Consider the following 20,474-nt stretch of genomic DNA (forward strand, 5'->3'; position numbering starts at 1 on the left):
ATGAAAATTTTCAACTTTTTTGAAGCCGAAATCTTTTCATGAAAATGTTAGACTTTTTTGAAACCGAAATACTTCATGAAAATTTTCAACTTTTTTGAAGCCGAAATCTTTTCATGAAAATGGTCAACTTTTTTGAAGCCGAAATCTTTTCATGAAAATTTTCAACTTTTTGAAGCCGAAATCTTTTCATGAAAATTTTCATCTTTTTTGAAGCATAAATATTTTCATGAAAATTTTAGACTTTTTTGAAGCCGAAATCTTTTCATGAAAATCTTCGACTTTTTTGAAGTCGAAATAGTTCATGAAAGTTTTCAACCTTTTTGATGCTGAAATCTTTTCATGAAAATTTTCAACTTTTTGAAACCGAAATCTTTTCATGAAAATTTTCAACTTTTTTGAAGCCGAAATCTTTTCATGAAAATGTTCAACTTTTTTGAAGCCGAAATCTTTTCATGAAAATGTTCAACTTTTTTGAAGCCGAGATCTTTTCATGAAAATTTTCAACTTCATGAAACCGAAATCTTTTCATGAAAATTTTCAACTTTTTTGAAGCCGAAATCTTTTCATGAAAATGGTCAACTTTTTTGAAGCCGAAATCTTTTCATGAAAATTTTCAACTTTTTTGAAGCCGAAATCTTTTCATGAAAATGTTCAACTTTTTTGAAGCCGAGATCTTTTCATGAAAATTTTCAACTTTTTGAAACCGAAATCTGTTCATGAAAATTTTCAACTTTTTTGAAGCCGAAATCTTTTCATGAAAATGGTCAACTTTTTGAAGCCGAAATCTTTTCATGAAAATTTTCAACTTTTTGAAGCCGAAATCTTTTCATGAAAATTTTCAACTTTTTTGAAGCCGGAATCTTTTCATGAAAATCTTCGACTTTTTTGAAGTCGAAATAGTTCATGAAAGTTTTCAACCTTTTTGAAGCCAAATTCCTGTCATGAAAATTTTCAACTTTTTTGAAGCAGACATCTTTTCATGAAAATTTTCATCTTTTTTGAAGCCGAAATCTTTTCATGAAAATCTTCGACTTTTTTGAAGTCGAAATAGTTCATGAAAGTTTTCAACCTTTTTGATGCTGAAATCTTTTCATGAAAATTTTCAACTTTTTGAAACCGAAATCTTTTCATGAAATTTTTCAACTTTTTTGAAGCCGAAATCTTTTCATGAAAATGTTCAACTTTTTTGAAGCCGAAATCTTTTCATGAAAATGTTCAACTTTTTTGAAGCCGAGATCTTTTCATGAAAATTTTCAACTTTTTGAAACGAAATCTGTTCATGAAAATTTTCAACTTTTTTGAAGCCGAAATCTTTTCATGAAAATGGTCAACTTTTTGAAGCCGAAATCTTTTCATGAAAATTTTCAACTTTTTGAAGCCGAAATCTTTTCATGAAAATCTTAGACTTTTTTGAAGTCGAAATCTTTTCATGAAAATTTTCAACTTTTTGAAGCCGAAATCTTTTCATGAAAATGTTCCATTTTTTTGAAGCCGAAATACTTCATGAAAATTTTCAACTTTTTTGAAGTCGAAATCTTTTCATGTAAATTTTCAACTTTTTTGAAGCAGAAATCTTTTCATGAAAATGTTCAAGTTTTTTGAAGCCGAAATCTTTTCATGAAAATGTTCCATTTTTTTGCAGCCGAAATACTTCATGTAAATTTTCAACTTTTTTGAAGCCGAAATCTTTTCATGAAAATGTTCCATTTTTTTGCAGCCGAAATAGTTCATGAAAATTTTCAACTTTTTTGAAGCCGGAATCTTTTCATGAAAATCTTCGACTTTTTTGAAGTCGAAATAGTTCATGAAAGTTTTCAACCTTTTTGAAGCCAAATTCCTGTCATGAAAATTTTCAACTTTTTTGAAGCAGACATCTTTTCATGAAAATTTTCATCTTTTTTGAAGCCGAAATCTTTTCATGAAAATCTTCGACTTTTTTGAAGTCGAAATAGTTCATGAAAGTTTTCAACCTTTTTGATGCTGAAATCTTTTCATGAAAATTTTCAACTTTTTGAAACCGAAATCTTTTCATGAAATTTTTCAACTTTTTTGAAGCCGAAATCTTTTCATGAAAATGTTCAACTTTTTTGAAGCCGAAATCTTTTCATGAAAATGTTCAACTTTTTTGAAGCCGAGATCTTTTCATGAAAATGTTCAACTTTTTGAAACCGAAATCTGTTCATGAAAATTTTCAACTTTTTTGAAGCCGAAATCTTTTCATGAAAATGGTCAACTTTTTGAAGCCGAAATCTTTTCATGAAAATTTTCAACTTTTTGAAGCCGAAATCTTTTCATGAAAATCTTAGACTTTTTTGAAGTCGAAATCTTTTCATGAAAATTTTCAACTTTTTGAAGCCGAAATCTTTTCATGAAAATTTTAAACTTTTTTGAAGCAGAAATCTTTTCATGAAAATGTTCAACTTTTTTGAAGCCGAAATCTTTTCATGAAAATGTTAGACTTTTTTGAAACCGAAATACTTCATGAAAATGTTCAACTTTTTTGAAGCCGAAATCTTTTCATGAAAATGTTCAACTTTTTGAAACCAAAATCTTTTCATGAAATTTTTCAACTTTTTTGAAGCCGAAATCTTTACATGAAAATGTTCAACTTTTTTGAAGCCGAGATCTTTTCATGAAAATTTTCAACTTTTTTGAAGCCGAAATCTTTTCATGAAAATGTTCAAGTTTTTTGAAGCCGAAATCTTTTCATGAAAATGTTCCATTTTTTTGCAGCCGAAATACTTCATGTAAATTTTCAACTTTTTTGAAGCCGAAATCTTTTCATGAAAATGTTCCATTTTTTTGCAGCCGAAATAGTTCATGAAAATTTTCAACTTTTTTGAAGCCGGAATCTTTTCATGAAAATCTTCGACTTTTTTGAAGTCGAAATAGTTCATGAAAGTTTTCAACCTTTTTGAAGCCAAATTCCTGTCATGAAAATTTTCAACTTTTTTGAAGCAGACATCTTTTCATGAAAATTTTCATCTTTTTTGAAGCCGAAATCTTTTCATGAAAATCTTCGACTTTTTTGAAGTCGAAATAGTTCATGAAAGTTTTCAACCTTTTTGATGCTGAAATCTTTTCATGAAAATTTTCAACTTTTTGAAACCGAAATCTTTTCATGAAATTTTTCAACTTTTTTGAAGCCGAAATCTTTTCATGAAAATGTTCAACTTTTTTGAAGCCGAAATCTTTTCATGAAAATGTTCAACTTTTTTGAAGCCGAGATCTTTTCATGAAAATTTTCAACTTTTTGAAACGAAATCTGTTCATGAAAATTTTCAACTTTTTTGAAGCCGAAATCTTTTCATGAAAATGGTCAACTTTTTGAAGTCGAAATCTTTTCATGAAAATTTTCAACTTTTTGAAGCCGAAATCTTTTCATGAAAATGTTCCATTTTTTTGAAGCCGAAATACTTCATGAAAATTTTCAACTTTTTTGAAGTCGAAATCTTTTCATGTAAATTTTCAACTTTTTTGAAGCAGAAATCTTTTCATGAAAATTTTCAAGTTTTTTGAAGCCGAAATCTTTTCATGAAAATGTTCCATTTTTTTGCAGCCGAAATACTTCATGTAAATTTTCAACTTTTTTGAAGCCGAAATCTTTTCATGAAAATGTTCCATTTTTTTGCAGCCGAAATAGTTCATGAAAATTTTCAACTTTTTTGAAGCCGGAATCTTTTCATGAAAATCTTCGACTTTTTTGAAGTCGAAATAGTTCATGAAAGTTTTCAACCTTTTTGAAGCCAAATTCCTGTCATGAAAATTTTCAACTTTTTTGAAGCAGACATCTTTTCATGAAAATTTTCATCTTTTTTGAAGCCGAAATCTTTTCATGAAAATCTTCGACTTTTTTGAAGTCGAAATAGTTCATGAAAGTTTTCAACCTTTTTGATGCTGAAATCTTTTCATGAAAATTTTCAACTTTTTGAAACCGAAATCTTTTCATGAAATTTTTCAACTTTTTTGAAGCCGAAATCTTTTCATGAAAATGTTCAACTTTTTTGAAGCCGAAATCTTTTCATGAAAATGTTCAACTTTTTTGAAGCCGAGATCTTTTCATGAAAATGGTCAACTTTTTGAAGCCGAAATCTTTTCATGAAAATTTTCAACTTTTTGAAGCCGAAATCTTTTCATGAAAATCTTAGACTTTTTTGAAGTCGAAATCTTTTCATGAAAATTTTCAACTTTTTGAAGCCGAAATCTTTTCATGAAAATTTTAAACTTTTTTGAAGCAGAAATCTTTTCATGAAAATGTTCAACTTTTTTGAAGCCGAAATCTTTTCATGAAAATGTTAGACTTTTTTGAAAAAGAAATACTTCATGAAAATGTTCAACTTTTTTGAAGCCGAAATCTTTTCATGAAAATGTTCAACTTTTTGAAACCAAAATCTTTTCATGAAATTTTTCAACTTTTTTGAAGCCGAAATCTTTACATGAAAATGTTCAACTTTTTTGAAGCCGAGATCTTTTCATGAAAATTTTCAACTTTTTTGAAGCCGAAATCTTTTCATGAAAATGTTCAAGTTTTTTGAAGCCGAAATCTTTTCATGAAAATGTTCCATTTTTTTGCAGCCGAAATACTTCATGTAAATTTTCAACTTTTTTGAAGCCGAAATCTTTTCATGAAAATGTTCCATTTTTTTGCAGCCGAAATAGTTCATGAAAATTTTCAACTTTTTTGAAGCCGGAATCTTTTCATGAAAATCTTCGACTTTTTTGAAGTCGAAATAGTTCATGAAAGTTTTCAACCTTTTTGAAGCCAAATTCCTGTCATGAAAATTTTCAACTTTTTTGAAGCAGACATCTTTTCATGAAAATTTTCATCTTTTTTGAAGCCGAAATCTTTTCATGAAAATCTTCGACTTTTTTGAAGTCGAAATAGTTCATGAAAGTTTTCAACCTTTTTGATGCTGAAATCTTTTCATGAAAATTTTCAACTTTTTGAAACCGAAATCTTTTCATGAAATTTTTCAACTTTTTTGAAGCCGAAATCTTTTCATGAAAATGTTCAACTTTTTTGAAGCCGAAATCTTTTCATGAAAATGTTCAACTTTTTTGAAGCCGAGATCTTTTCATGAAAATTTTCAACTTTTTGAAACGAAATCTGTTCATGAAAATTTTCAACTTTTTTGAAGCCGAAATCTTTTCATGAAAATGGTCAACTTTTTGAAGCCGAAATCTTTTCATGAAAATTTTCAACTTTTTGAAGCCGAAATCTTTTCATGAAAATCTTAGACTTTTTTGAAGTCGAAATCTTTTCATGAAAATTTTCAACTTTTTGAAGCCGAAATCTTTTCATGAAAATGTTCCATTTTTTTGAAGCCGAAATACTTCATGAAAATTTTCAACTTTTTTGAAGTCGAAATCTTTTCATGTAAATTTTCAACTTTTTTGAAGCCGAAATCTTTTCATGAAAATGTTCCATTTTTTTGCAGCCGAAATACTTCATGTAAATTTTCAACTTTTTTGAAGCCGAAATCTTTTCATGAAAATGTTCCATTTTTTTGCAGCCGAAATAGTTCATGAAAATTTTCAACTTTTTTGAAGCCGGAATCTTTTCATGAAAATCTTCGACTTTTTTGAAGTCGAAATAGTTCATGAAAGTTTTCAACCTTTTTGAAGCCAAATTCCTGTCATGAAAATTTTCAACTTTTTTGAAGCAGACATCTTTTCATGAAAATTTTCATCTTTTTTGAAGCCGAAATCTTTTCATGAAAATCTTCGACTTTTTTGAAGTCGAAATAGTTCATGAAAGTTTTCAACCTTTTTGATGCTGAAATCTTTTCATGAAAATTTTCAACTTTTTGAAACCGAAATCTTTTCATGAAATTTTTCAACTTTTTTGAAGCCGAAATCTTTTCATGAAAATGTTCAACTTTTTTGAAGCCGAAATCTTTTCATGAAAATGTTCAACTTTTTTGAAGCCGAGATCTTTTCATGAAAATTTTCAACTTTTTGAAACGAAATCTGTTCATGAAAATTTTCAACTTTTTTGAAGCCGAAATCTTTTCATGAAAATCTTCGACTTTTTTGAAGTCGAAATAGTTCATGAAAGTTTTCAACCTTTTTGAAGCCAAATTCCTGTCATGAAAATTTTCAACTTTTTTGAAGCAGACATCTTTTCATGAAAATTTTCATCTTTTTTGAAGCCGAAATCTTTTCATGAAAATCTTCGACTTTTTTGAAGTCGAAATAGTTCATGAAAGTTTTCAACCTTTTTGAAGCCAAATTCCTGTCATGAAAATTTTCAACTTTTTTGAAGCAGACATCTTTTCATGAAAATTTTCATCTTTTTTGAAGCCGAAATCTTTTCATGAAAATCTTCGACTTTTTTGAAGTCGAAATAGTTCATGAAAGTTTTCAACCTTTTTGAAGCCAAATTCCTGTCATGAAAATTTTCAACTTTTTTGAAGCAGACATCTTTTCATGAAAATTTTCATCTTTTTTGAAGCCGAAATCTTTTCATGAAAATCTTCGACTTTTTTGAAGTCGAAATAGTTCATGAAAGTTTTCAACCTTTTTGATGCTGAAATCTTTTCATGAAAATTTTCAACTTTTTGAAACCGAAATCTTTTCATGAAATTTTTCAACTTTTTTGAAGCCGAAATCTTTTCATGAAAATGTTCAACTTTTTTGAAGCCGAAATCTTTTCATGAAAATGTTCAACTTTTTTGAAGCCGAGATCTTTTCATGAAAATTTTCAACTTTTTGAAACGAAATCTGTTCATGAAAATTTTCAACTTTTTTGAAGCCGAAATCTTTTCATGAAAATGGTCAACTTTTTGAAGCCGAAATCTTTTCATGAAAATTTTCAACTTTTTGAAGCCGAAATCTTTTCATGAAAATCTTAAACTTTTTTGAAGTCGAAATCTTTTCATGAAAATTTTCAACTTTTTGAAGCCGAAATCTTTTCATGAAAATGTTCCATTTTTTTGAAGCCGAAATACTTCATGAAAATTTTCAACTTTTTTGAAGTCGAAATCTTTTCATGTAAATTTTCAACTTTTTTGAAGCAGAAATCTTTTCATGAAAATTTTCAAGTTTTTTGAAGCCGAAATCTTTTCATGAAAATGTTCCATTTTTTTGCAGCCGAAATACTTCATGTAAATTTTCAACTTTTTTGAAGCCGAAATCTTTTCATGAAAATGTTCCATTTTTTTGCAGCCGAAATAGTTCATGAAAATTTTCAACTTTTTTGAAGCCGGAATCTTTTCATGAAAATCTTCGACTTTTTTGAAGTCGAAATAGTTCATGAAAGTTTTCAACCTTTTTGAAGCCAAATTCCTGTCATGAAAATTTTCAACTTTTTTGAAGCAGACATCTTTTCATGAAAATTTTCATCTTTTTTGAAGCCGAAATCTTTTCATGAAAATCTTCGACTTTTTTGAAGTCGAAATAGTTCATGAAAGTTTTCAACCTTTTTGATGCTGAAATCTTTTCATGAAAATTTTCAACTTTTTGAAACCGAAATCTTTTCATGAAATTTTTCAACTTTTTTGAAGCCGAAATCTTTTCATGAAAATGTTCAACTTTTTTGAAGCCGAAATCTTTTCATGAAAATGTTCAACTTTTTTGAAGCCGAGATCTTTTCATGAAAATGGTCAACTTTTTGAAGCCGAAATCTTTTCATGAAAATTTTCAACTTTTTGAAGCCGAAATCTTTTCATGAAAATCTTAGACTTTTTTGAAGTCGAAATCTTTTCATGAAAATTTTCAACTTTTTGAAGCCGAAATCTTTTCATGAAAATTTTAAACTTTTTTGAAGCAGAAATCTTTTCATGAAAATGTTCAACTTTTTTGAAGCCGAAATCTTTTCATGAAAATGTTAGACTTTTTTGAAACCGAAATACTTCATGAAAATGTTCAACTTTTTTGAAGCCGAAATCTTTTCATGAAAATGTTCAACTTTTTGAAACCAAAATCTTTTCATGAAATTTTTCAACTTTTTTGAAGCCGAAATCTTTACATGAAAATGTTCAACTTTTTTGAAGCCGAGATCTTTTCATGAAAATTTTCAACTTTTTTGAAGCCGAAATCTTTTCATGAAAATGTTCAAGTTTTTTGAAGCCGAAATCTTTTCATGAAAATGTTCCATTTTTTTGCAGCCGAAATACTTCATGTAAATTTTCAACTTTTTTGAAGCCGAAATCTTTTCATGAAAATGTTCCATTTTTTTGCAGCCGAAATAGTTCATGAAAATTTTCAACTTTTTTGAAGCCGGAATCTTTTCATGAAAATGTTCAACTTTTTTGAAGCCGAAATCTTTTCATGAAAATGTTCAACTTTTTTGAAGCCGAGATCTTTTCATGAAAATTTTCAACTTTTTGAAACGAAATCTGTTCATGAAAATTTTCAACTTTTTTGAAGCCGAAATCTTTTCATGAAAATGGTCAACTTTTTGAAGCCGAAATCTTTTCATGAAAATTTTCAACTTTTTGAAGCCGAAATCTTTTCATGAAAATCTTAGACTTTTTTGAAGTCGAAATCTTTTCATGAAAATTTTCAACTTTTTGAAGCCGAAATCTTTTCATGAAAATGTTCCATTTTTTTGAAGCCGAAATACTTCATGAAAATTTTCAACTTTTTTGAAGTCGAAATCTTTTCATGTAAATTTTCAACTTTTTTGAAGCCGAAATCTTTTCATGAAAATGTTCCATTTTTTTGCAGCCGAAATACTTCATGTAAATTTTCAACTTTTTTGAAGCCGAAATCTTTTCATGAAAATGTTCCATTTTTTTGCAGCCGAAATAGTTCATGAAAATTTTCAACTTTTTTGAAGCCGGAATCTTTTCATGAAAATCTTCGACTTTTTTGAAGTCGAAATAGTTCATGAAAGTTTTCAACCTTTTTGAAGCCAAATTCCTGTCATGAAAATTTTCAACTTTTTTGAAGCAGACATCTTTTCATGAAAATTTTCATCTTTTTTGAAGCCGAAATCTTTTCATGAAAATCTTCGACTTTTTTGAAGTCGAAATAGTTCATGAAAGTTTTCAACCTTTTTGATGCTGAAATCTTTTCATGAAAATTTTCAACTTTTTGAAACCGAAATCTTTTCATGAAATTTTTCAACTTTTTTGAAGCCGAAATCTTTTCATGAAAATGTTCAACTTTTTTGAAGCCGAAATCTTTTCATGAAAATGTTCAACTTTTTTGAAGCCGAGATCTTTTCATGAAAATTTTCAACTTTTTGAAACGAAATCTGTTCATGAAAATTTTCAACTTTTTTGAAGCCGAAATCTTTTCATGAAAATGGTCAACTTTTTGAAGCCGAAATCTTTTCATGAAAATTTTCAACTTTTTGAAGCCGAAATCTTTTCATGAAAATCTTAGACTTTTTTGAAGTCGAAATCTTTTCATGAAAATTTTCAACTTTTTGAAGCCGAAATCTTTTCATGAAAATGTTCCATTTTTTTGAAGCCGAAATACTTCATGAAAATTTTCAACTTTTTTGAAGTCGAAATCTTTTCATGTAAATTTTCAACTTTTTTGAAGCAGAAATCTTTTCATGAAAATGTTCAAGTTTTTTGAAGCCGAAATCTTTTCATGAAAATGTTCCATTTTTTTGCAGCCGAAATACTTCATGTAAATTTTCAACTTTTTTGAAGCCGAAATCTTTTCATGAAAATGTTCCATTTTTTTGCAGCCGAAATAGTTCATGAAAATTTTCAACTTTTTTGAAGCCGGAATCTTTTCATGAAAATCTTCGACTTTTTTGAAGTCGAAATAGTTCATGAAAGTTTTCAACCTTTTTGAAGCCAAATTCCTGTCATGAAAATTTTCAACTTTTTTGAAGCAGACATCTTTTCATGAAAATTTTCATCTTTTTTGAAGTCGAAATAGTTCATGAAAGTTTTCAACCTTTTTGATGCTGAAATCTTTTCATGAAAATTTTCAACTTTTTGAAACCGAAATCCTTTCATGAAATTTTTCAACTTTTTTGAAGCCGAAATCTTTTCATGAAAATGTTCAACTTTTTTGAAGCCGAAATCTTTTCATGAAAATGTTCAACTTTTTTGAAGCCGAGATCTTTTCATGAAAATGTTCAACTTTTTGAAACCGAAATCTGTTCATGAAAATTTTCAACTTTTTTGAAGCCGAAATCTTTTCATGAAAATGGTCAACTTTTTGAAGCCGAAATCTTTTCATGAAAATTTTCAACTTTTTGAAGCCGAAATCTTTTCATGAAAATCTTAGACTTTTTTGAAGTCGAAATCTTTTCATGAAAATTTTCAACTTTTTGAAGCCGAAATCTTTTCATGAAAATTTTAAACTTTTTTGAAGCAGAAATCTTTTCATGAAAATGTTCAACTTTTTTGAAGCCGAAATCTTTTCATGAAAATGTTAGACTTTTTTGAAACCGAAATACTTCATGAAAATGTTCAACTTTTTTGAAGCCGAAATCTTTTCATGAAAATGTTCAACTTTTTGAAACCAAAATCTTTTCATGAAATTTTTCAACTTTTTTGAAGCCGAAATCTTTACATGAAAATGTTCAACTTTTTTGAAGCCGAGATCTTTTCATGAAAATTTTCAACTTTTTTGAAGCCGAAATCTTTTCATGAAAATGGTCAACCTTTTGAAGCCGAAATCTTTTCATGAAAATTTTCAACTTTTTGAAGCCGAAATCTTTTCATGACAATTTTCAACTTTTTTGAAGCCGAAATCTTTTCATGAAAATGGTCAACTTTTTTGAAGCCGAAATCTTTTCATGAAAATGGTCAACTTTTTGAAGCCGAAATCTTTTCATGAAAATCTTAGACTTTTTTGAAGTCGAAATCTTTTCATGAAAATTTTCAACTTTTTGAAGCCGAAATCTTTTCATGAAAATTTTCAACTTTTTTGAAGCAGAAATCTTTTCATGAAAATCTTAGACTTTTTTGAAGTCGAAATCTTTTCATGGAAGTGTTCCATTTTTTTGAAGCCGAAATACTTCATGAAAATTTTCAACTTTTTTGAAGTCGAAATCTTTTCATGTAAATTTTCAACTTTTTTGAAGCAGAAATCTTTTCATGAAAATGGTCAACTTTTTTGAAGCCGAAATCTTTTCATGAAAATGTTAGACTTTTTTGAAGCCGAAATACTTCATGAAAATTTTCAACTTTTTTGAAACCTAAATCTTTTCATGAAAATTTTCAACTTTTTTGAAGCCGAAATCTTTTCATGAAAATGTTCAACTTTTTTGAAGCCGAGATCTTTTCATGAAAATTTTCAACTTTTTTGAAGCCGAAATCTTTTCATGAAAATGGTCAACTTTTTTGAAGCCGAAATCTTTTCATTAAAATTTAAAACTTTTTGAAGCCGAAATCTTTTCATGAAAATTTTCAACTTTTTTGAAGCAGAAATCTTTTCATGAAAATTTTCAACTTTTTTGAAGCCGAAATCTTTTCATGAAAATGTTCAACTTTTTTGAAGCCGAAATCTTTTCATGAAAATGTTCAAGTTTTTTGAAGCCGAAATCTTTTCATGAAAATGTTCCATTTTTTTGAAGCCGAAATACTTCATAAAAATTTTCAACTTTTTTGAAGCCGAAATCTTTTCATGTAAATGTTCAACTTTTTTGAAGCCGAAATCTTTTCATGAAAATGTTCCATTTTTTTGCAGCCGAAATACTTCATGAAAATTTTCAACTTTTTTGAAGCCGGAATCTTTTCATGAAAATGGTCAACTTTTTTGAAGCCGAAATCTTTTCATGAAAATTTTCAACTTTTTGAAGCCGAAATCTTTTCATGAAAATCTTAGACTTTTTTGAAGTCGAAATCTTTTCATGAAAATTTTCAACTTTTTGAAGCCGAAATCTTTTCATGAAAATTTTCAACTTTTTTGAAGCAGAAATCTTTTCATGAAAATCTTAGACTTTTTTGAAGTCGAAATCTTTTCATGAAAATGTTCCATTTTTTTGAAGCCGAAATACTTCATGAAAATTTTCAACTTTTTTGAAGTCGAAATCTTTTCATGTAAATTTTCAACTTTTTTGAAGCAGAAATCTTTTCATGAAAATGTTCAAGTTTTTTGAAGCCAAAATCTTTTCATGAAAATGTTCCATTTTTTTGCAGCCGAAATACTTCATGTAAATTTTCAACTTTTTTGAAGCCGAAATCTTTTCATGAAAATGTTCCATTTTTTTGCAGCCGAAATACTTCATGAAAATTTTCAACTTTTTTGAAGCCGGAATCTTTTCATGAAAATCTTCGACTTTTTTGAAGTCGAAATAGTTCATGAAAGTTTTCAACCTTTTTGAAGCCAAAATCCTGTCATGAAAATTTTCAACTTTTTTGAAGCAGACATCTTTTCATGAAAATTTTCAACTTTTTGAAACCGAAATCTTTTCATGAAAATTTTCAACTTTTTTGAAGCCGAAATCTTTTCATGAAAATGGTCAACTTTTTTGAAGCCGAAATCTTTTCATGAAAATTTTCAACTTTTTGAAGCCGAAATCTTTTCATGAAAATTTTCATCTTTTTTGAAGCCGAAATCTTTTCATGAAAATCTTCGACTTTTTTGAAGTCGAAATAGTTCATGAAAGTTTTCAACCTTTTTGATGCTGAAATCTTTTCATGAAAATTTTCAACTTTTTTGAAGCCGAAATCTTTTCATGAAAATGGTCAACTTTTTGAAGCCGAAATCTTTTCATGAAAATTTTCAACTTTTTGAAGCCGAAATCTTTTCATGAAAATCTTAGACTTTTTTGAAGTCGAAATCTTTTCATGAAAATTTTCAACTTTTTGAAGTCGAAATAGTTCATGAAAGTTTTCAACCTTTTTGAAGCCAAAATCCTGTCATGAAAATTTTCAACTTTTTTGAAGCAGACATCTTTTCATGAAAATTTTCAACTTTTTGAAACCGAAATCTTTTCATGAAAATTTTCAACTTTTTTGAAGCCGAAATCTTTTCATGAAAATGGTCAACTTTTTTGAAGCCGAAATCTTTTCATGAAAATTTTAAACTTTTTGAAGCCGAAATCTTTTCATGAAATTTTTCAACTTTTTTGAAGCCGAAATCTTTTCATGAAAATGTTCAACTTTTTTGAAGCCGAAATCTTTTCATGAAAATGTTCAACTTTTTTGAAGCCGAGATCTTTTCATGAAAATTTTCAACTTTTTGAAACCGAAATCTGTTCATGAAAATTTTCAACTTTTTTGAAGCCGAAATCTTTTCATGAAAATGGTCAACTTTTTGAAGCCGAAATCTTTTCATGAAAATTTTCAACTTTTTGAAGCCGAAATCTTTTCATGAAAATTTAAAACTTTTTTGAAGCAGAAATCTTTTCATGAAAATGTTCAACTTTTTTGAAGCCGAAATCTTTTCATGAAAATGTTAGACTTTTTTGAAACCGAAATACTTCATGAAAATGTTCAACTTTTTTGAAGCCTAAATCTTTTCATGAAAATGTTCAACTTTTTGAAACCAAAATCTTTTCATGAAATTTTTCAACTTTTTTGAAGCCGAAATCTTTTCATGAAAATCTTAAACTTTTTTGAAGTCGAAATCTTTTCATGAAAATTTTCAACTTTTTTGAAGTCGAAATCTTTTCATGAAAATTTTCAACTTTTTTGAAGCCGAAATCTTTTCATGAAAATGTTAGACTTTTTTGAAACCGAAATACTTCATGAAAATTTTCAACTTTTTTGAAGCCGAAATCTTTTCATGAAAATGGTCAACTTTTTTGAAGCCGAAATCTTTTCATGAAAATTTTCAACTTTTTGAAGCCGAAATCTTTTCATGAAAATTTTCATCTTTTTTGAAGCATAAATATTTTCATGAAAATTTTAGACTTTTTTGAAGCCGAAATCTTTTCATGAAAATCTTCGACTTTTTTGAAGTCGAAATAGTTCATGAAAGTTTTCAACCTTTTTGATGCTGAAATCTTTTCATGAAAATTTTCAACTTTTTGAAACCGAAATCTTTTCATGAAAATGTTCAACTTTTTTGAAGCAGAAATCTTTTCATGAAAATGTTCCATTTTTTTGAAGCCGAAATACTTCATAAAAATTTTCAACTTTTTTGAAGCCGAAATCTTTTCATGAAAATGTTCCATTTTTTTGCAGCCGAAATACTTCATGAAAATTTTCAACTTTTTTGAAGCCGGAATCTTTTCATGAAAATCTTCGACTTTTTTGAAGTCGAAATAGTTCATGAAAGTTTTCAACCTTTTTGAAGCCAAAATCCTGTCATGAAAATTTTCAACTTTTTTGAAGCAGACATCTTTTCATGAAAATTTTCAACTTTTTGAAACCGAAATCTTTTCATGAAAATTTTCAACTTTTTTGAAGCCGAAATCTTTTCATGAAAATGGTCAACTTTTTTGAAGCCGAAATAGTTCATGAAAGTTTTCAACCTTTTTGATGCTGAAATCTTTTCATGAAAATTTTCAACTTTTTGAAACCGAAATCTTTTCATGAAAATTTTCAACTTTTTTGAAGCCGAAATCTTTTCATGAAAATGTTCAACTTTTTTGAAGCCGAAATCTTTTCATGAAAATGTTCAACTTTTTTGAAGCCGAGATCTTTTCATGAAAATTTTCAACTTTTTGAAACGAAATCTGTTCATGAAAATTTTCAACTTTTTTGAAGCCGAAATCTTTTCATGAAAATGGTCAACTTTTTGAAGCCGAAATCTTTTCATGAAAATTTTCAACTTTTTGAAGCCGAAATCTTTTCATGAAAATCTTAGACTTTTTTGAAGTCGAAATCTTTTCATGAAAATTTTCAACTTTTTGAAGCCGAAATCTTTTCATGAAAATTTTCAACTTTTTTGAAGCAGAAATCTTTTCATGAAAATCTTAGACTTTTTTGAAATCGAAATCTTTTCATGAAAATGTTCCATTTTTTTGAAGCCGAAATACTTCATGAAAATTTTCAACTTTTTTGAAGTCGAAATCTTTTCATGTAAATTTTCAACTTTTTTGAAGCAGAAATCTTTTCATGAAAATGTTCAAGTTTTTTGAAGCCGAAATCTTTTCATGAAAATGTTCCATTTTTTTGCAGCCGAAATACTTCATGTAAATTTTCAACTTTTTTGAAGCCGAAATCTTTTCATGAAAATGTTCCATTTTTTTGCAGCCGAAATAGTTCATGAAAATTTTCAACTTTTTTGAAGCCGGAATCTTTTCATGAAAATCTTCGACTTTTTTGAAGTCGAAATAGTTCATGAAAGTTTTCAACCTTTTTGAAGCCAAATTCCTGTCATGAAAATTTTCAACTTTTTTGAAGCAGACATCTTTTCATGAAAATTTTCATCTTTTTTGAAGCCGAAATCTTTTCATGAAAATCTTCGACTTTTTTGAAGTCGAAATAGTTCATGAAAGTTTCCAACCTTTTTGATGCTGAAATCTTTTCATGAAAATTTTCAACTTTTTGAAACCGAAATCTTTTCATGAAATTTTTCAACTTTTTTGAAGCCGAAATCTTTTCATGAAAATGTTCAACTTTTTTGAAGCCGAAATCTTTTCATGAAAATGTTCAACTTTTTTGAAGCCGAGATCTTTTCATGAAAATTTTCAACTTTTTGAAACGAAATCTGTTCATGAAAATTTTCAACTTTTTTGAAGCCGAAATCTTTTCATGAAAATGGTCAACTTTTTGAAGCCGAAATCTTTTCATGAAAATTTTCAACTTTTTGAAGCCGAAATCTTTTCATGAAAATCTTAGACTTTTTTGAAGTCGAAATCTTTTCATGAAAATTTTCAACTTTTTGAAGCCGAAATCTTTTCATGAAAATGTTCCATTTTTTTGAAGCCGAAATACTTCATGAAAATTTTCAACTTTTTTGAAGTCGAAATCTTTTCATGTAAATTTTCAACTTTTTTGAAGCAGAAATCTTTTCATGAAAATGTTCAAGTTTTTTGAAGCCGAAATCTTTTCATGAAAATGTTCCATTTTTTTGCAGCCGAAATACTTCATGTAAATTTTCAACTTTTTTGAAGCCGAAATCTTTTCATGAAAATGTTCCATTTTTTTGCAGCCGAAATAGTTCATGAAAATTTTCAACTTTTTTGAAGCCGGAATCTTTTCATGAAAATCTTCGACTTTTTTGAAGTCGAAATAGTTCATGAAAGTTTTCAACCTTTTTGAAGCCAAATTCCTGTCATGAAAATTTTCAACTTTTTTGAAGCAGACATCTTTTCATGAAAATTTTCATCTTTTTTGAAGCCGAAATCTTTTCATGAAAATCTTCGACTTTTTTGAAGTCGAAATAGTTCATGAAAGTTTTCAACCTTTTTGATGCTGAAATCTTTTCATGAAAATTTTCAACTTTTTGAAACCGAAATCTTTTCATGAAATTTTTCAACTTTTTTGAAGCCGAAATCTTTTCATGAAAATGTTCAACTTTTTTGAAGCCGAAATCTTTTCATGAAAATGTTCAACTTTTTTGAAGCCGAGATCTTTTCATGAAAATGTTCAACTTTTTGAAACCGAAATCTGTTCATGAAAATTTTCAACTTTTTTGAAGCCGAAATCTTTTCATGAAAATGGTCAACTTTTTGAAGCCGAAATCTTTTCATGAAAATTTTCAACTTTTTGAAGCCGAAATCTTTTCATGAAAATCTTAGACTTTTTTGAAGTCGAAATCTTTTCATGAAAATTTTCAACTTTTTTGATGCTGAAATCTTTTCATGAAAATTTTCAACTTTTTTGAAGCAGAAATCTTTTCATGAAAATGTTCAACTTTTTTGAAGCCGAAATCTTTTCATGAAAATGTTAGACTTTTTTGAAACCGAAATACTTCATGAAAATGTTCAACTTTTTTGAAGCCGAAATCTTTTCATGAAAATGTTCAACTTTTTGAAACCAAAATCTTTTCATGAAATTTTTCAACTTTTTTGAAGCCGAAATCTTTACATGAAAATGTTCAACTTTTTTGAAGCCGAGATCTTTTCATGAAAATTTTCAACTTTTTTGAAGCCGAAATCTTTTCATGAAAATGGTCAACCTTTTGAAGCCGAAATCTTTTCATGAAAATTTTCAACTTTTTGAAGCCGAAATCTTTTCATGACAATTTTCAACTTTTTTGAAGCCGAAATCTTTTCATGAAAATGGTCAACTTTTTTGAAGCCGAAATCTTTTCATGAAAATGTTCAACTTTTTGAAGCCGAAATCTTTTCATGAAAATCTTAGACTTTTTTGAAGTCGAAATCTTTTCATGAAAATTTTCAACTTTTTGAAGCCGAAATCTTTTCATGAAAATTTTCAACTTTTTTGAAGCAGAAATCTTTTCATGAAAATCTTAGACTTTTTTGAAGTCGAAATCTTTTCATGGAAGTGTTCCATTTTTTTGAAGCCGAAATACTTCATGAAAATTTTCAACTTTTTTGAAGTCGAAATCTTTTCATGTAAATTTTCAACTTTTTTGAAGCAGAAATCTTTTCATGAAAATGGTCAACTTTTTTGAAGCCGAAATCTTTTCATGAAAATGTTAGACTTTTTTGAAGCCGAAATACTTCATGAAAATTTTCAACTTTTTTGAAACCTAAATCTTTTCATGAAAATTTTCAACTTTTTTGAAGCCGAAATCTTTTCATGAAAATGTTCAACTTTTTTGAAGCCGAGATCTTTTCATGAAAATTTTCAACTTTTTTGAAGCCGAAATCTTTTCATGAAAATGGTCAACTTTTTTGAAGCCGAAATCTTTTCATTAAAATTTAAAACTTTTTGAAGCCGAAATCTTTTCATGAAAATTTTCAACTTTTTTGAAGCAGAAATCTTTTCATGAAAATTTTCAACTTTTTTGAAGCCGAAATCTTTTCATGAAAATGTTCAACTTTTTTGAAGCCGAAATCTTTTCATGAAAATGTTCAAGTTTTTTGAAGCCGAAATCTTTTCATGAAAATGTTCCATTTTTTTGAAGCCGAAATACTTCATAAAAATTTTCAACTTTTTTGAAGCCGAAATCTTTTCATGAAAATGTTCAACTTTTTTGAAGCCGAAATCTTTTCATGAAAATGTTCCATTTTTTTGCAGCCGAAATACTTCATGAAAATTTTCAACTTTTTTGAAGCCGGAATCTTTTCATGAAAATGGTCAACTTTTTTGAAGCCGAAATCTTTTCATGAAAATTTTCAACTTTTTGAAGCCGAAATCTTTTCATGAAAATCTTAGACTTTTTTGAAGTCGAAATCTTTTCATGAAAATTTTCAACTTTTTGAAGCCGAAATCTTTTCATGAAAATTTTCAACTTTTTTGAAGCAGAAATCTTTTCATGAAAATCTTAGACTTTTTTGAAGTCGAAATCTTTTCATGAAAATGTTCCATTTTTTTGAAGCCGAAATACTTCATGAAAATTTTCAACTTTTTTGAAGTCGAAATCTTTTCATGTAAATTTTCAACTTTTTTGAAGCAGAAATCTTTTCATGAAAATGTTCAAGTTTTTTGAAGCCAAAATCTTTTCATGAAAATGTTCCATTTTTTTGCAGCCGAAATACTTCATGTAAATTTTCAACTTTTTTGAAGCCGAAATCTTTTCATGAAAATGTTCCATTTTTTTGCAGCCGAAATACTTCATGAAAATTTTCAACTTTTTTGAAGCCGGAATCTTTTCATGAAAATCTTCGACTTTTTTGAAGTCGAAATAGTTCATGAAAGTTTTCAACCTTTTTGAAGCCAAAATCCTGTCATGAAAATTTTCAACTTTTTTGAAGCAGACATCTTTTCATGAAAATTTTCAACTTTTTGAAACCGAAATCTTTTCATGAAAATTTTCAACTTTTTTGAAGCCGAAATCTTTTCATGAAAATGGTCAACTTTTTTGAAGCCGAAATCTTTTCATGAAAATTTTCAACTTTTTGAAGCCGAAATCTTTTCATGAAAATTTTCATCTTTTTTGAAGCCGAAATCTTTTCATGAAAATCTTCGACTTTTTTGAAGTCGAAATAGTTCATGAAAGTTTTCAACCTTTTTGATGCTGAAATCTTTTCATGAAAATTTTCAACTTTTTGAAACCGAAATCTTTTCATGAAATTTTTCAACTTTTTTGAAGCCGAAATCTTTTCATGAAAATGTTCAACTTTTTTGAAGCCGAAATCTTTTCATGAAAATGTTCAACTTTTTTGAAGCCGAGATCTTTTCATGAAAATTTTCAACTTTTTGAAACCGAAATCTGTTCATGAAAATTTTCAACTTTTTTGAAGCCGAAATCTTTTCATGAAAATGGTCAACTTTTTGAAGCCGAAATCTTTTCATGAAAATTTTCAACTTTTTGAAGCCGAAATCTTTTCATGAAAATCTTAGACTTTTTTGAAGTCGAAATCTTTTCATGAAAATTTTCAACTTTTTGAAGCCGAAATCTTTTCATGAAAATTTTCATCTTTTTTGAAGCCGAAATCTTTTCATGAAAATTTTCATCTTTTTTGAAGCCGAAATCTTTTCATGAAAATCTTAGACTTTTTTGAAGTCGAAATCTTTTCATGAAAATTTTCAACTTTTTGAAGCCGAAATCTTTTCATGAAAATTTTCAACTTTTTTGAAGCAGAAATCTTTTCATGAAAATCTTAGACTTTTTTGAAGTCGAAATCTTTTCATGAAAATGTTCCATTTTTTTGAAGCCGAAATACTTCATGAAAATTTTCAACTTTTTTGAAGTCGAAATCTTTTCATGTAAATTTTCAACTTTTTTGAAGCAGAAATCTTTTCATGAAAATTTTCAACTTTTTTGAAGCCGGAATCTTTTCATGAAAATCTTCGACTTTTTTGAAGTCGAAATAGTTCATGAAAGTTTTCAACCTTTTTGAAGCCAAAATCCTGTCATGAAAATTTTCAACTTTTTTGAAGCAGACATCTTTTCATGAAAATTTTCAACTTTTTGAAACCGAAATCTTTTCATGAAAATTTTCAACTTTTTTGAAGCCGAAATCTTTTCATGAAAATGGTCAACTTTTTTGAAGCCGAAATCTTTTCATGAAAATTTTCAACTTTTTGAAGCCGAAATCTTTTCATGAAAATTTTCATCTTTTTTGAAGCCGAAATCTTTTCATGAAAATTTTCATCTTTTTTGAAGCCGAAATCTTTTCATGAAAATCTTCGACTTTTTTGAAGTCGAAATAGTTCATGAAAGTTTTCAACCTTTTTGATGCTGAAATCTTTTCATGAAAATTTTCAACTTTTTGAAACCGAAATCTTTTCATGAAATTTTTCAACTTTTTTGAAGCCGAAATCTTTTCATGAAGATGTTCAACTTTTTTGAAGCCGAAATCTTTTCATGAAAATGTTCAACTTTTTTGAAGCCGAGATCTTTTCATGAAAATTTTCAACTTTTTGAAACCGAAATCTGTTCATGAAAATTTTCAACTTTTTTGAAGCCGAAATCTTTTCATGAAAATGGTCAACTTTTTGAAGCCGAAATCTTTTCATGAAAATTTTCAACTTTTTGAAGCCGAAATCTTTTCATGAAAATCTTAGACTTTTTTGAAGTCGAAATCTTTTCATGAAAATTTTCAACTTTTTGAAGCCGAAATCTTTTCATGAAAATTTTCAACTTTT

This window comes from Labrus bergylta, chromosome 12 (assembly GCF_963930695.1).
Source record: "Labrus bergylta chromosome 12, fLabBer1.1, whole genome shotgun sequence".
In the NCBI taxonomy this organism is placed as follows: domain Eukaryota; kingdom Metazoa; phylum Chordata; class Actinopteri; order Labriformes; family Labridae; genus Labrus; species Labrus bergylta.